We start from the raw sequence: 16,966 nt of genomic DNA, 5'->3' as shown, positions 1-16,966 counted from the left end.
AACCTGTGGTTGGTTTCCATGAGACCAAGATCTGTAATCTGCAGGAGAAAGAAATTTTCTATTTCTGCAACATCTGAAAAATGGAGTTAGAGACTTACTGTTCTGGAGAGATGAAAGTTCTGTCCTCAGTTGTCCAAACAATGCCTGTTCAGATATGACAGGAGCGTCTCTGTTCCAAGTTGTCTGACAGTGTTGTCCTGAGCAACATAGAGGCATTTGGAAGAAGTCTACTACATGCTGAGTAGCTCATGGCCTTGTCTTGAGGCAAATAGAAGAGGTGAATACAACAAATACTGTTTAGTATGAAGATGAAAGCCTCAATAAACCATAACTAAGATGAATCTATCTCACAGTGAATGTAAATAGGAATCCCTCAAGCTACCACACTGGCAAATGAGTAGCTGTAAACTCAAGTTTTACCCTGAGTCTGCCCTCAGTTTCAAAACTATTTTTTTTTGCACGCTTAGAGCTGTGTGTCCTGAGGGTCTCCTCTAAATTATGTTGAGAATCTGTCTCAGCTGTGGACCTTCCAGAATGGCAGTGCCTTCAGGGAAATGGAAATGTTTGGAAGATGTTTGCTGTGTCTTTTTACCTTCTGTCACTGCCACATCCTCCATCTGCTTCCTGAAGGGATTAGCCACAGAGACGTGTTTAGACTGGTTTACACAGCCACAAGGGCTGCTCTGCAGATCTGGGACCTTGTAAAGGCAAGCAGTGGGTGGCAAGGCCCACCCTCGGCTGGATGGAAAAGCAGACATCCCTGCAACAGCCCAAGCAGACTTCCAACAAGAAAGTTGAATGATGTTTGCTAGTTAGCAGAGATGGCTGGATTGAAAGACATTCCAAGCCATTTTTCTTAATCAGGGGATTCTTTTTCCACACACAAGTATAGTCCTGCTTTTCCTGTCAGAATGACACACAGCACCTTCTTCAGGCTGAGTTTAGGTCTTTACTTGTGCCAGTGGTGAGGGTCATTGCTCAGAGATACTTCTTGAGCCTCTTCAGCTCTTGTGGCTTCAGTCTAAGTAATGAAGGGTGGAGTATGTGGATCCCAAAGAGTGTGCTCATAAATTCAGACTGAAGACACTGGCTCAGTGTGGAGTGTGAAAGAGAAACCAGCTTTAAGGGGTTTGTAAATACCCTCCCACATGGCAGATGGGGAATGAGTGTGGCAGGATGGAACTCAGCACATCCCTGTAGCCTCTTCTCAAAATATGTCAACTGTGAGCAGTGCCACAGCACCATGCTTTGTACCGTTTTGTCTAGAAATACTTGGGGAGGCAAGTCTTGGTCAGTTGGGATGTGGAGGCTCTCCCATACTCACTTCAGGCCTGCAGCCTTGTTGTGAGAATGCAGCAGATCAAAAGAAGGAGCAAGTGGCATTACAAGATGAACTAAAAAAGTGAGGAAGGATGCCACAGACAGTGGGGTCACCTCCTTTTTTCCTGTCTTGTGGCTAAGCATGGGCTTCTCCAGTCTTTGTAATACAGTGCTCAGTGCCTAGCTGAGAGGTATGATCCAACTACTGGTGTGCATCTACCTTTAATGTCTGTGTTTCTAGCTAGGTTATGGGTAATGGCACTCCTTTTAACATCTGAATGCAAGGAAGTCTGCTTTCTGTGTTGTCCACTGCCTGAAGGTTAGATTTAAATGTAGCTGAACAGTCAGGAGTGGGGGGGAAGATGTGATGCCAAAGTCTGTGTCCAAGCCAGTAGTACCAGACTCTGGAGGGGAAATCTACTTGAGGAAGTGAGCTAATATGATGCAATGCTCTGAGAAAACCCTATGCAAATCAGGAACTACACTAGCCTCAGTGTTGTGCCTTAGATCTGACTCTTCTCTGCTGCTGTTGACTAGGAAGAGCAAAATAGCCCTTGCAGGTGATGAGGCACTTGCCTGGGTCAGGATAAGGGATATCATGCAGAGACGATAGAAGTTAAGTATCATGGTACATCACAATGTTTGTGTGAGGTGCTTCTCTTCTAATCTGTTTCTGTGAGGGTGTAGTGCTTCTCATTTTAATCACTTTTCTGAAGTGTTTATACCTTCTCCATACTTGAACCATTCACGCTGGCACCTTTTGGAAATGCAGCCCCATGTAGGTGACCTATCACACAGCCTTGGTCTGCAACACACGTGTGGTTTTCCACCTCAAATCCTAACACTACTGAAGAGGGTTAATGCTGCTGTGACACGTGCCAAGTGACTCATGCAGTGCCAGTTGCCTGCCCAGCTCTGATAAAATCTCTACAGAGTGTTTGGAGCATCACCTGTTCTGATCATACCAGTTCATGTGGGTGCTTGTCTCCAAACTCCTGTCTCTGCTGGCAGACATCTTGTTTGCAGATTAGAAGCTCAGGGACTTTTCAGTAGCTTTAGCAAAAGGATATCCAAGCACTGTATTTATGATTTAGTACTGTGACATAGGTTGAGGAGCATCAAATACTTTGGGATTTTTCTCACTGCCTTTGAAGTGACAAAAAAACCGATGAATTGATCATTTGAGAATGCTCTGATTTTTGAGCCTGGGTCTGTTGGGTTTTGTCACCAGAATTTTGCTGAGCTTGGTCCAGGTTGGGGATGGATAACCTCTGTGAAGGTTACTCTGTGAAGTATTTAAGTGATTGAATTGGTAACTGGGGGACACTTGTGTCAAGTGGTCTTTTTACCTAGCCTATGAGGGCTGCTAAATGCTTGCCCTTCACACAGGTATTGCTCAGAACCAGGCAGGTGCTACTAATTCAAGGATATGGCTCCTGCTCAGAGCAAATGGAGCAGCCTGGTCACAGATCTGGTTTGCAGTAGTGCTGCTTTACAGCTCTCTGGCAGAGTAAAGGTGTCTTTCAAAGCAGGTATGAATAAATTTTTCATGTGTTTACTTCCTTTCCTCATGACTGAGTAGTAAGGAGTTACTGTGGCATGAGGAGGAAGCAATTTGATCAGTTCTGGTCAGCATGATGGTGATGAGGCTCTGACAGTGTGCAGGCAAAATGGTGCCTCGTTAACTTTGTCTTGGTTATTCCAAATACTGGCAGTGTTTGTTCCTGTGCAAGCAAGGAAGGAAGAAGTGGAAAATTGTGTGTGATGTTATTTTTTCAGTGTTGCAGTTAACTGCAGAGTTCTCTGAAATAGACTCCCTTTCCTAGTGTTCCCCTCTCTGTTGAATTAAGCACAGGTGAAAGACTTGGCTTCCCAAGGTAATTATATCAGCACAAGGTCGTTTTTGTTTTGTCTTACTGTTTCATGTGTATTAAAAGGCAATCCAGCCTCTCTTGTGTACCTGAAAGATGAGGCTTAAATGTAGTTCTGGGGTCTTTCTTCAGAGAAGATAATCAGACCAACTCTGATAGGCTTTGAAAATGGAAGTGTTTGGGGTTTATCATCTGTGAAAAAAGAAAAGGTTGTATATAGATCTGCACAAGAAATGGAAAAATTAGCATAGTCCTTAAAAATGCTGGAAAAGAAAATTCTTTTTCACAGTAGTGACAACATTTGATTTGACTAAAAATGTCAGAGTTCTGACTGTTTTTATCTGAATTCATTCTGTAGTATTGCTGATTTGTGGTTTGAACAGCACATTAGGCATTGATGCCTCAATGTGCAATGGTTATTGCAGCTTAGAGCGCCCAGAGCTCAGCTTATCTGAGTGTAATATCTGCACCTCAGCCTGGTTCAGACTTGCAGCAGGCATTTATGTTTAGCTGAGATCAACTCTATTCTTTGATCTCACAAGTGATACTGAAGAGAAAGGATAGTGTGTAAAATAATAATGTGCTCAGTACAGCTTTTGTGTAACAAAAATTGTACGAGGTACACAGTGATCTAGTTTACAGTGGAGCATGAAAGAGGGCTGTGCTGAAAGCTTTGGGAAAGAAGAAGTAGCTGCAGGAGAAAGTAAATGCTTACCAGGATGGTGTGACAACCTTCCCAGTTTCACTTCCCTAGCAGCAGAACGGCAACGTAAACAGCCATTTCTCTTCTTTGAACAGTGCTGTTGGGGGTTAACAAACATGTTTTGTTAAGGTTAGTTCCAGGTTTCAAACTATCTCTGTGATGAAATGAGGACCTCTCAGCTGCTTATTTCTTGTCTCAGTTCAGATTAAGTACTGCAGCCCCATAAACGTGGGCAGGCTCAATCAGGTGAGCAGTGCTAGGACTTAGTATCACTCACAGCAGTGTGTATGATCCTCATATGGTCTGGTGGTATTTCAGGTTTCTTGCTCAAAAGGTGCACTGAGGTGTAAAACCAGGGACGGCTTTACATTATGTTTGTTTCCCAAGCTCTTTGTGCTGCAGGCTGCTGTGTTGCGTTCATGCCTGAGGCATGCTAGCAGAACTTCCCCAGTGAGTGATCCAGCTGTGACCTGAGCCCCTTGTCCTCCTGCTTCCCTGTGTACCAGCACCTGATCTCCATGCTCTTTTCTCACAGAGGCATCTGCAGTTAAAGAGTAGCTCTGAGCATTAGAGTCGTGCTTGCAGGGTGTGGTTGAACAAGGAAACAGGGAAAAAGGCAAAGCACCTGAGAAATCCTGCACTGCAAGGCTCATGGGACCTTAATTAAAGTGGGCAAACCTTCTCCTTTCATTTTTGAGGCTGCTGACTCAGGAGGCTGTGCCATGCATAAAGGCCTTTGTGGTAGACATAAATAGACAGGATTTAGTGACACCACAGCACAGAAGACACCAACTACCTGCTAGTGAACTTCATTGTCTCAGTGTTCCAGTGAGCAGAGACCATAGCAGCTCTGAGCAGGAGAGGTCTGTTCTTCAGGCCCCTTGAGAAGTTGCTAAAACGTTTTTTCTCTTAGGGTTTCATCTAGCACAGCATCTGGTGCAGAACAAATGGGAAAAGAAAGCTGGGTTATGGTTTTGGAAGCATTGCAAGTCCTTCTTCACAGCACATCAGCAAGTTCTCATCTTTGGGGTGGCAACAATTCCCACTGGGCTCCTGCAAGGTCAGGAGCTGCTGCCACAGCCAGGAATGAATGTTTTATTCTTTTCACTTTGAGGAAGCAGCAGGAAAAGAGTGTGCTAGGTTTAAGAATGGGTCAATAGCCACTGTCCATGTCATAGAGCTGAGATGGAGTGAATCTTGCTGTTACTACTGACCCTCCATCTCCCGTTCTGACAACTGCATTAGGTGTCTGCATTAGCTGGGTCACGTAGGCAGCAAGGGCCTGCTTGAAAACAAGGGAATGACCTGCAGGGAAAGAGTGGGGGCATGCCCAAGGCTCTCTTGTCTCCTGCAGTGTGCCAGGGGAGTTGTCTTTGGCTAACGTCTTGTGCTTTGCTCTGTGTCTGGGTTTTGTGTGATGGGCTCGGTGAACACACTTGCCTCCAGTGTTTTCCTGTTGTGACAGTGAAGCAAAGATGAGGATAAAACTCAGACATTCTGCCAAAGCACTGTTTCTGTGCACAGCAGAATTCAAGGCAGCAGCAAGGCATCACAAAACCCGCAAGATGCTGGTGCTGTATTATACTACCAGTTGAACAGGAGTTGTTGGTTGTGGTCAGTTGACTGAGGAGCCAGGAGTTAGCAACGAGTGGTAGAAGCCAATCTGAGTGAATGCTAATTGCTTTTAAAAAAAAATAAATAGGAGTATTTATATGTGATTGTTTGGGATTTGAGGGATGAAAAAATCACTTTAATAAATCTATTTCTCAGTTTCACCAAAAGCACTGAATTTCAACTAATTCTGAGTGTACAGAATGAAAGCATAATGTTCAAGATATTTAAGTTGTAATGACCTCAAGTGTCTGGTAAACAGTAATGTAAATATCTCACGAACAAAAGTTCATGAGAAGAACTTTTAGTAGTAGCAGCAGCTCTCAGGGGTACAAAGCTCCATGTGAACAGGATGGCTTGATGTGAAGAGGCCTTTTGGCTTTAGCCTGATTTCTTGGGGTTGTTACTGAATGCTGCATAAAGAGTCTTCTCACTTATGTAAGCCAGGTAGCATTTCAAGCTAAGGCCTAGTTAACAATGAGTAATTTTAAATGGAAACAAAGGAGGAAAAAAAAGCTGTAGCTGTTATTGCTGAATGGTAAAAGTACAGCTAGAGCAGAAGTAAATAGTCACATACCCTAAAGACTCAATGAGCTCCCACAAAACCCACCTTTTCTCATAAATGGCTTTTTCTTCTCTGACTTCTCCTTCCTGAAAGCTTGGGCTAGTGGGAGACTACGCAGCACATCTCAAAGTTCATGAGACCCAGTTAGAAGAGAACAAGACAGGCTCCAGAAAGAGGGACAAATGCTCTTTGATTTTCTCAGAGACGTGTGTTGTTGTGGCAAGCATTCTCACACCATCACCTCCTATGAGTTCCCTTTGCACAGAAGGGAAACTACAGCAGCGCTGAAACCGTAATTGCCTTTCTCCTGGGTGAAGGGTCAGGGTGCTGATCTAGAACCCTTCCACAAAGACTGCTTTTTGCTCTGGGCAACAGCACAGAATCCCCTGATCACTGTGGGTAATGTTTCATTCCTGGAGAGCTCTGTGGTCTGTAACTAAGTCACGACAGGTAGGAGGATGTGTTGTGATTTTGTGGTGAAAACAGCCCTTCACATCTTAGAGAGTGATGGCACTGCAAGTAAGGACCTCTAACAGGTCAGCCAGCCAGCTAGACCTAAGTGGTGGCTGCTTGCTAAACCCAATCTGTCATCAGCCTCAGATCTGAGGGATGTTGAGATTTTTTATGGCTTTGGGACAGACTTGTGTGAGATAAGACACTTTAAGTGAGACTTAAAAGACATAAGCATTTCTCATGGTGTTTTTGTTGTGTAGGTGAATATTTCCAATAGATAGGAAGGTCCCTGAGTGTTACTGATTCCGTTTGTATGTAGCTAGAGGAGCATATAGCTGTCTTTCAGACACCTGGCTCCAAGTCACTCCACTGCAAAGCACTGAGTGTGGGACCATACAGGGAAATTACTCTGACACTGAAGCCAACACAAAATAAGAGCTGTTTGTTAAGCAGTGTGTCATGGAGAGAACATGTGGCAACAGTTTCTCAGAACTCAGGTTGGCTTAAGTAGTATCAAAGAGGAATTCAGCCTGCGGTTGTAACCTGTGCCAGGGGTTCCCAGATTTGTGTGGCACAGGCAGCAGCAATAGCAGCCACAGGTATTAGCAGCAGCCATCGTTTTCAGTGCTGGAGCCAAGGGCAGATCATGACACAGTGTCCTCTGGAAATGTGCTGTTCAGTGTGTATAGGCAGGTTTGTGTTTACACCCTCACATCATACACAGTTCTAACCCTTAAGAGACCATAGTCCTTCCCAGAGGGACCCATCTTCCCTGTCCTGAGGCAAGACCCACACTGCATCCTTTCATTTACCAAACTATATCCCCATCGACTTGAACTGTGCTCATGGAGATATTTGCCCAGGGACATGGACAGTGTCTGCTTTGGCAGTTCCCACGGTTTAGGAACCACTGGCATATGTGTTCATAAACATACAGAGATGATCTCTTTATCTCTTCACTTTACCAAAGTACTTCTTTCCTGCAGTTGGTGGATCCAGCTGAGAGATGTTTCTGTGTGGGTCTTACACTTTTGAGATAAGATTAAGCTGAGAGATAATAACCACTGAAAGCCATAAACATGTCCCTTGTAAACTGTATTGTGTTGGTAGTGAATTAAGTGAATTGCTGAAGTATCAAAACAGTGCTCTGAAATAATAACAGTGGGTAGGCACTGATGTTCTGATGCAGAGGTCTTCACAGCTTTTTGAGTTTGCCTGTGTTCAACCAATTGAAAGAAGATTGCAGTGAAGGCAGCTTCAATAACTTAATAACGTACAGACAAGCAATTATCTCTAGGAAAGCATGAAACAATTAGAGAAAATCAGGCAGAGAAATCTGTCTGTCTTGTCCCAGGGCAAGACCAAAGCTTTTCCTATAATCCCTGTTAGATCTCTGACCTCCTAACAGCCTCTGCCACATAGGTGAGAAGTCTCAAGGACAGTGTTTGAGTGAAGAACTGTTCATTGCAAAGCAGACTCCTCAAGAACACCTGCAGCTTCAGAATACCACAGGATGAATGTCTCTGGTGTTTTGTGGCAAAGTAAACTTTACCAGGAGTAGATTTATGAAGAGTAAATATACTTTGCTTGGTAGATCCTTGCTTCTAAAGGCAGAATAGTGCAATATTCTTCTCCCCACCCCTTTTTTTAACTTGTCCCTTTAACTTTACCTTTGATAATGCAGACAACCAAGGCAGAAAACAGTGATGCTCTAAGACCTCACAAGGCTAAATGGTGAACCAAAAGAACTTGAGGATTTGAACTGAAGCACTGGTAGGAGGCTATGAGATAATGACTCTGGGCAGAGCAGGATGTACATTGCAGGTGCGTGATTCATACAGCATCCACAGAACATATCTGGGTGAGCAATGTGTGGAGAAGACTGTAAGGAATTAAAATCTCAGTGGAAAGTCTTATCTCTTGGCATCCATAGTTTTGGTATTTAAAGTCAGACTAGTGCCACTAAAGGCAGGTTTCTTTCTCCACCAGTTCATTAGTGAGAAAATTGAAAATGAGACAGATCAGGATGGTGACAGATTTACTCTGAGTTTAGAATGGCTCTCCATTTGTATAGGATAGGATGGAGCTGAGGAGGTTTTAAAAGAAATGTGGTTGTGTAGCATGCTAATCTGAAGTAATTCTTTAGTGTTTTTGTGCTGTTTCTGTGAGTCAAACATATCTAGCATCGAGGAGAGAACCTTTCAATTTGATCTGGTTCTCTATCACTGAATGGATTGTCTGTGAGTGTAGAGTACCATTTAGAAACCACTTAAGGAAGCTAGAAGGTCATGGGGGAGCCCTTGGCTGTTCTCTCTGGCAGTAGACTGTTCACATCTGAGAGTAAACACTAGTTTGGCTTTCAGGAATTGTGGTTAAAGGGTTGTCCTGGTTTGTAGCAATACTCCCACTTTATAACTAGGAAAAACACACTTGCAAATGCAGCAATTTATTCCAGGATTTGGTCCCCTCTTTTGCAGCCTAACTCACGGCAGACCTAGTGTGTCAAAACTCACAGGGACAAAGACCTGAGCAACCTGCTTTGAGTTAACTTGAGGGACTAAATGCAACCTAGAGATCCCTTCCAACCTCGATTATATTATGACAGGCATTTTGAGTTGCTCCAGTACTGGTTGTAGTAGTCAGTTCTTAGTGCTGGTCATGTAAGTGAGAAGGCTGAGGGCTTTTGTTCAGCTTCTAACAGCTGTCTTTACCTTTAAGTCTGAACCTTCTCCATGGTAGCAAATTGCTGTGTTCTGTGATCTTTGCTACGTTCTTCAGGATCTGTCTTTGGGAATGTTTGTGCCAAAAAATGACAAGATAGCAGAGAGTTGGGGAAAGCAGAAGGGTCAAAGTGCCAGCACAGGACAAGTCTTCAAAACAACCTCTTCCTTAATTCTACAGAATGGGATTTTGGTTGTTTATTTGTTTTTTACTTCCCTTTGAAGTCTTGGGCACTGTCAGAAGTAGGTAAAAATTTGACTGAATCACAGCACTGATCCTGTATTGTGATTTGGGGATTCTGATTTTTGCAGTTGGTACTGAACACACCAAGTACCTGGAGTTCTTTAAGATCAAGTCCACTAATTTGTCCAGTGAAATTCCAATCCTAGGGTCTTTTTCCTACCTCTTTCTTGACCTTCTCTAAGATTTGAATATGCAGTTCTTCAAAGAAGAACTCTGTAAAATTGTGCTCTGACTTAAGAATATTCACAAGGGGCATAGGCAAGTATCTATTTTGTTTGAGGACACAAAGATTCCTGCAGTGAAAACCCCAGTTCCCTAGGCAGAAGGGTTGATGGGTCTGACTTTAGCCTGCTGGAGATACCTTATGCAGTTAGCGTTGGCCACTCGGAAGGGGCTTTGCATAGGATGGCTCAGTGAAGCCAGGAGGAAGCTGTTTGACCAAACAATCAAATGTTGAAAGCAACAATTTATTGCTGGGTGTCATGAGAGATCTGTGGTCCTAGAAGTTAAAAGCTTTTCAGTAAATGCCATAGTTCTTTTAATCCTTTTCCATTTTTCTTTTTCTCCTCTGAGTTTCACTTAGGAAGGTTCTGCCCCCCAAAAAGAGTCAATAAGATATTTCTTCTCCTTTCACTGATGACTTCTTCCCTTGCCTTTCTTTTTGTTCTTGCTGGAGTCCCTCAAGAGCAGTGATATCTCAATCCCTAGCCTGCATCATGATCAACACACTGCAGAATTCAGGGTCGTGCTTTGTTCCTCTCTGGTGTTTTCTAGCCATGACAGTTTTCTTCTCTTTCTTCCATATCCGTTTTGGGGGCACTTTGGTAAGGTCTACCTCTAAGCCTAGCATCCAGTCAGAGCAGCAGGGAGAAGCTTTGCATTCCAAGGAGAGCAAAAATGTTCTCACTTGGTGGTATGGGTGGAGGTACATGTTAGTCCCGGCTGCCACACTGACTTAAGTGGAGTCAGTGTTGTGCAACTGGAGTCCAGGAATCTGCATCCAAAGAAGGTAAAGTGCATGGTGGTTACGAAAATCAGCAGGTGCAACCTCACAGAGTGGGAGGATTTATGTGCTGCATGACCTTCAAGTAATCATTGAATAGTGTTTTAACAGACCCAGTACATCTGAGAGCAAAGGATTTCAGAGGTGGATTGGAGGTTGGTAGTATCTGTGTGACTGTGACCCCACTGAAAATAAACAACGAGAAGGCTTTCTTAAGTAATTATGTAATGTTATCATTTACCCAGGGTTAAAAGCTTTTTCAAGTGAAACTTAGATAGCACTTTATAGGAAAAAAGTATCAGAATTAGATACTCTAATAACTAAGAAGAGTGCATTATATGGCAAAGAACTGTGATTTTGCCCGCAGGAAACAGGCTGCTTCACTAAAGCTGATCATTGTTCAGTGATGAAGACAGCATTAAGAACAAAAAAGCAGCGTGGAAGGGGAGGGAGATTGGTTAATATAAATTAGAAGCGAAGTGCAGAAAACTGGAAATGAAAAGGAGAATGTAAAATTATCCTTGGCTGCTGTCTTCAAGGATGATAAAGAATTTAAACATTCTGCTTGAAACAGAGAAAGAATTGTGTAAGGCCTCTTTGAAATGGAAATGGTGCAATTGTTAATGATGATGAAAATAAGTAGAGGCATTTAGTAAGTATTTCTGATCTGTGTTTGGATGACAGCAGAATAATACAGCAGAATCAGAGAAGGATAATGAATTAATTTCTAAATTGCTAGGCCTCAGGAAGAAAAGTATTATAAAACACTGACTGGTAATAACCATTTTAGAAAGTCCATGTTCAGATAACTTGCAGGCAAGAGCCCCTGCGGAGGTTCTAAGAGAATAAGTGGTTTGCAAATGGCGATTTTTAATACTAGGGAAATCCAGGACACTGGATTTTTGGCTGGGCTTTCAATATGCCAAAAGGAAAACTGAGTTAGTCAAGCAAAGATCTTCAGAAGGTTCTGAGTCATAAAAAGTCCACAAAGCAGTGCTTGGGAGAGAAGTGAGCTGTGTGAGATTCAAAGGCATCATCCCCAAAGCAATATCGATTTTGAATTGCCAGTGGAAGGTGGGAGCATGCTGCTTATTTTTGGGTGCTCTGTCCACTGGACAGTTAAGCTCCTGCTTATTCACAAATTACTTTCCTTTGGAAATGTTCTGATTGATAGTGCAGATGCTGAAATGGTGACTCTACTTTGATGGGCTAGGAAGGAAAACATGGAGTCTGTACAGCCTTTTTGTGCCTCCCTGCTAAAGAAAAGGCATGCTTACTGTTGAGCTTTCGTGCTTGCTGAGACACTATCCAGGGGCTCTGTTGCCTGTGACTCCTGAGGGACTTTTCCACCCTTTGCACCCAAAAAAGGATTTGTAAGATTTACTACAGGAATGCCTTTCTTTGTAGTGGTTGTGTCTTCACTAGGGCACTAGCAGAGCTTTGCTCACTGTGGGCTGGGGGTCTGGATGAGATGTGAAAGCCCAGACTGCTCCTAGGTAACAAATTGGAGCAGGAAAGTGAAACCTTGCCCAAGGAAGCTCTTCAAAGATACAGGGATGACAGTCTGAGTGCTGCTTTCTGGCCAGTGCCTTTGAGCTCCTTGCTGCCAAAGCATGCAGCAGTAAGGAGAAGCCTGGTTAGAGGAACAGCACACCTTAGGGGCAAGAAGGAAGGCAGGGCCAAGGCTGAGGCATTAAACCAGTTCATGTGCTGATTCTGCTTTGAATTGTGTAATAAAAGGTATCAGTCCCTTACCTCCCCATCAGCTTTGCCTCGCAGCTCCTCGTGTACCCCACATTACAACTCTGCTGTCCTCAGCTTTAATGAGGTCACCACAGTGGCAGGGTGGCAGCTCCATTTCTGTTTCCCAACAGGAAGGTAGCCTGGCTTTTCTTAAAACGCTGCAGTGTGCTTCCCTGAACCACATTTGATGTGTACTTTTCAAATGTACTTGACACTCAGTGATGTTGTGTAATTGAAGAGAGTGATTTCTTCTCAGTTTTCTTCTGGGAAATGCTAGTACCTGTGACTATCAGAGAGGCTTTTGTGTTGTTAACTGGGAGGTGAGGGCATTCTCACACAGTGCATTCTGTACCTAACATTGTTCGTCACCACTCATTATGAGTAAGATTCGTGGCCTAATCTATTCTCCCTGGTATCAAGCTGGTGTCTTTAATGATGGTGTGAAAGCAGTATTCGCTAGTAGATAAAAGGAAGGAACAAAACTAGAAATGGAATTGCAAATAGCTTTTTTAATATTTATGGAAGCTTAATTTTGATGTAGTGTTTAGCAGACCTGCTCTGGGAAAGATCTGCACTACACAAGAAACACTTTTCCCTGATGCAGCTTTATCTAATCAGTTCTTAGTATTTGGAGCTTCCATTGAGTGATTTTTAGATTAAGCCTTAGAGTCCTGTGCTGTTTTCTGTTGCAGGGAGGGGAGCTAGCTGGACCTTTCTCAGCTGTCTTGCTATGGGGTGACTCAAAGACACAGTTGCTGATTTAAATATATGCTACTGTTGTCTGGTTCCCATTTCCTGTTTCTCTCCTTACTTTCTCACTTTCCCTGCCCTGGCCTCGCCATCTGCCTCCTGCAGTAGCAGGGAATGGGAATTTGGTTTCTACCAGTGTATCTTTCTACCTCATCTGTCTTGAACCAGTGGAGACCCCACATTACACAGGAAAAAATTGCTAGGTCAGTAGCTTCTGCATGCGGGAAGTGATTTCAGTTTTGAAACTAAATGGTCAGAACCTGTTTGGAGGACTTATTTTGGTGTGTACTCTGCTCATGAGAGGCTGTTCCATCTGCTGGTTGAACAGTTGCTGACAGTGTGAGCAGAAGAGATGGGGAGAATTGCAGACCATGAATTCTATCTCCTCAGTGATTCATTGTACGTGGGCTGTGCACTGTGAAGTGTTTCATGCAATCCCTGGCCTGGGTCACCATGAAGCCACGTTTAATTTAAACATACATTCAGCTGGCCAGAATGTGTTTGGAGTTTTAACTCAGGGTGGTTTCCTCCTGCCTCTATGGGGCTGATTACCACACATTCTTTTCTTTTAATTTCAGCCCTCTGCAGTTCCAGGAAAAAGTCCTTGATTAAGTACTGAGAAACCAGTCTATTTGTGGACCTAATTTTGTTGCTTCAATTATATTACTGTACGCTAAATATAGGAAGGCACCAACCAAATCCCAGTTCCTGAACTGAACAGGGTGTTCAAGAGCACTGTTCAAATTGAAATGCTGTGGCTTGGGCCTCTGTTTAATTCTAGCTAATGAACCAGTTTCTCAGTGTAGATCGGCACATCTGCATTGATTTGTAGGCAAGTAGCTGGGGCACCACTGTTTCACACAGTGGAAGATGAGCCTAGTGCCCAACTCTTTGCTTCCTGCTTCTAACTGAAGGTAGGAGAGATGAATGCTGTGTCATGCTGGGGGAGTTTACAAGTCCCAGAGGGAAAGCAAAGGATTTCAATCTCTTAGCTGGTGTCTGAGAACCTGGAAATCAGCAAGTGGAAAATGTTCAACCACCTATAAACTGCTCTTACTGTAGTTTGTTGCCGACTGTGTTGCTGTCTGTGCTGCTCCCTCGGTGGTGTTTTGTAGTCCTGAAATTCATCAAAGGTAGCAATGAAGGAAGCCTGTGCTTGTCTTCTAAATGTGTGTATGGCCTTGGCATTGCAGAGAACTTGAGTCCTGTGTAATAACCATGCAGATTTGCATCTTCCTTCTGCCTAGCAGGTGGGGGAAACAAACAAAACAAAACCCATCCAAACAAACCAAACAAAAAACCCACCCACCAAACAGGTGGAAAACCATAGCATTTTAAGTGCAGGGAACGCTTGTAACAAATGAGAGACTGATTGTGCTGGAGGCAGACCTCTTATCTGCTGAACAGCTCCTGTATATCTCAGGGAACAGCTTCTGGTGCAATGCTTCGGTGGCAGCATGCCATGGCCCTGGCTCAGGGTGCCCAGTTCTTAGGTCTGAGCCACTGCATGGCCCATTCATTCCTGGGCCCATTGGCCAAGGCACCCAGCAAGGGAGCCAGTTTGCTGGGTGCTCAGCTGAGGCCTCCTACCACAGCTATCACACACAGGCTTTGTTCTGCTTTTCCACAGGGCTGGGCTGGAGTCTGAAAGATGGTGTGGATTCTCCTCTACCTCTGCTGCTCACTGCAAGCTCTGCAGCAGGAGTTTTCCCTGTTTCACAACTCGACGCTGCTGCCTTGTATTTCAAGGACAGCATGTGGAGAACAAACTCAATCTGTTGTCTGATTTCTGTTTTACTTTTTTGTGTGCCTCGAGGCTATCCTCACATTCCTCACAGTTGGTGAATATTTCCCTGAATCTCATTTAGAGCACTGTACCTACAAGCCAGATCCTTGTCATCTCTAAAAGATGTTTGTTTCCATAGAAGAATAGCAATGAGGTTACTGTCTACTCCTTTCACAGACAGCCAGACTGGGTGAAGTCCAAATATCCAATCATCCCTTGGAATTCCTATTGCATGAAGATAAAGCAGCCAAAAATGATTTCCACGAGCTGGATGGTTCTATAGCTTTCTGTGTTTATCTAACAGAAAATATTAAGAGGTACAGTAGGTCATGCACTAAACAGAGCAAAATCATGAGGCCTGTGGGAGCTGATGGAGATGAGTTTATAATTTATTTATTTGATTAACTTAACCTCTCTGCTTGAGAATTGCTGGCAGTTTTCTTGCATTGCTCTTATGTTTGTTTGATAAAAGGAAAAAACAGCCCAGCTGTACTGTGAGGAAGATGCTGAAAGTGGTTTTGGAGGAGGGGAGGAGGGAGAAGGGAGAGAGGAGAGTTTGCAGAGCTCTGCCAGAACCTTATTTTTTCCTGCCTTCCAAGAACAGGGCTGTGTTCCATCCCCTGCTGCCCCCTCAGCTGGTGCTGGGAAGAGCAGCTGAGTTTAGCTCACTGTTCCTGGAAGTCACCGAGACACCGAGCATCGAGAAACCAGCATTTTCTGCTTGAATGGAAAAGATGAGCCAATCTTCATCCCTCTTGTTTGCTCCCCTGGATTAACCCTCACTGCACCAAGAGAGGCTACAAAGTGGGCTTTGTTAGAAAGGAACAAAGGCTTTCTTCATTCACTGGGGCCATATGGCTGGAAGCCACTCTGCAATACAATGTCACATCGTTGGCCAGATGCATCCCTGATCTAACCCAGGCTCATTAGATTGATGCTAGATTCACCTTTTATTTTCTTATCTTGCCCATCAGAACTGAAGCACAAGCAGCTGCTCAGAGAGCAGGCATGGCTCTAGTGACCATGTCCTCCCTGGGCTCTGTGCTTCAGGAGAGTGCTGCTTTTAGGAGTGCAAAGAACTTGTCAGCCACAGGCTGCCCCAAAGCTGTCCTGGTTAAAGGGTATCTTGCAGGTGTTTAACAGCACGGTGCTGTGCACTGGTGAACCAAACGTTTGATAGTGTGCTTTTAGAACCAAATAGAGTCTGCGGGATGTAGGGTAAATTCCAGTCAGTAAATGAAATTACTCATTTGAAGGTCTGCCTTTCTGTTATGGATAGGGAGGAGGAATATGTAGTTTATAATCTTTTAAGTTGGATTCTGTTTCTTGCTGCATGACTGGGGCCAAGCACTGTTCTCTGATACCTCAGTTTCACCAGTGTACTGTAGGCTGTTCTGAAACTATGGTTCAGTTCATGATCCTTTGAGCTTATTGATGCTTGTGGGGTCCCCAGGCAGAGATCTCTGGAAGCAGATTGTTACTGGCTCACTGGCAATGCACTGGCTCATTTGCTGCTGTCTTCAAAGCTTGTTATTCTGCAGCTGTGACTGTCACAGCCATAGCCCCAATGCCACATTTATCTGGGTCTGATGGTAGGAATGAATCTCATGAGATCCAGATTAACAGATTCAGGTGACCAGAACATAGCAGATGGAGGCATTTCTGTTGCTATTTCAGTGAATGCAATTAGAAGATAAGTAGTCCAAAGGTATTTCTCTTTCAATATTTTTCTCTTTCTGTATTCAGAGAAGAAAGAAAATCTCTTCCTTTTCCTCTATGCCTAAAATTGGCTTGGACTTCACACTTGACAGAGGTCATTGGTCAGATTTTGGTCTGCCTGGGGGCTTTACTTTCTCAGTGGAGGTCTGATGAGGGCTGGCTGCTCATTTGAGCTCCTCAGTGCATTAATAATCTGGAAAAGAAAACAAACTCACCATAAGTGCCAGCACAGGCATCTGTTAAAGTGCATGTGAAGGGATTGGAGTAATCTGGTATGTCAAATTCACTCTTTTGAAGCTGGCACTGGTAGCTGCATGTAAGGAGATGGCTTTTTGAATTACTTTTGTGCCTGTGCAGAGTTCACAGAAGTGACTGACTGACTGATTGTTTGTTTGGGTTGGGTTGGGTTTTTTTTGTGGATTGCTTGGTTGGTTTGTTTCTTTGTTTGGTTTTTTTTTGGTGTTGTTTTTTGTGCGTG

The 16,966-nt window shown here is 43.8% G+C and overlaps 2 long non-coding RNA genes across 2 annotated transcripts; one reads left to right on the top strand and one right to left on the bottom strand.

Annotated features, from left to right (window-relative positions):
* Positions 1-2,643: 2,643 nt before the first annotated feature.
* Positions 2,644-16,542, top strand: LOC135182408 (uncharacterized). The gene is made up of 2 exons (XR_010305191.1): positions 2,644-2,852; positions 14,614-16,542. It is a non-coding gene; the product is annotated as an uncharacterized LOC135182408 (long non-coding RNA).
* LOC135182409 (uncharacterized) lies at positions 3,246-4,413 on the bottom strand. Its single transcript, XR_010305192.1, has 3 exons — positions 4,172-4,413; positions 3,907-3,991; positions 3,246-3,383 (listed from the first exon to the last, which is right to left on the bottom strand). It is a non-coding gene; the product is annotated as an uncharacterized LOC135182409 (long non-coding RNA).
* Positions 16,543-16,966: the final 424 nt, after the last annotated feature.

This window comes from Pogoniulus pusillus, chromosome 16, assembly GCF_015220805.1.
Source record: "Pogoniulus pusillus isolate bPogPus1 chromosome 16, bPogPus1.pri, whole genome shotgun sequence".
NCBI classification, from domain to species: domain Eukaryota; kingdom Metazoa; phylum Chordata; class Aves; order Piciformes; family Lybiidae; genus Pogoniulus; species Pogoniulus pusillus.
This window is presented reverse-complemented; position numbering and strand designations above follow the sequence as displayed.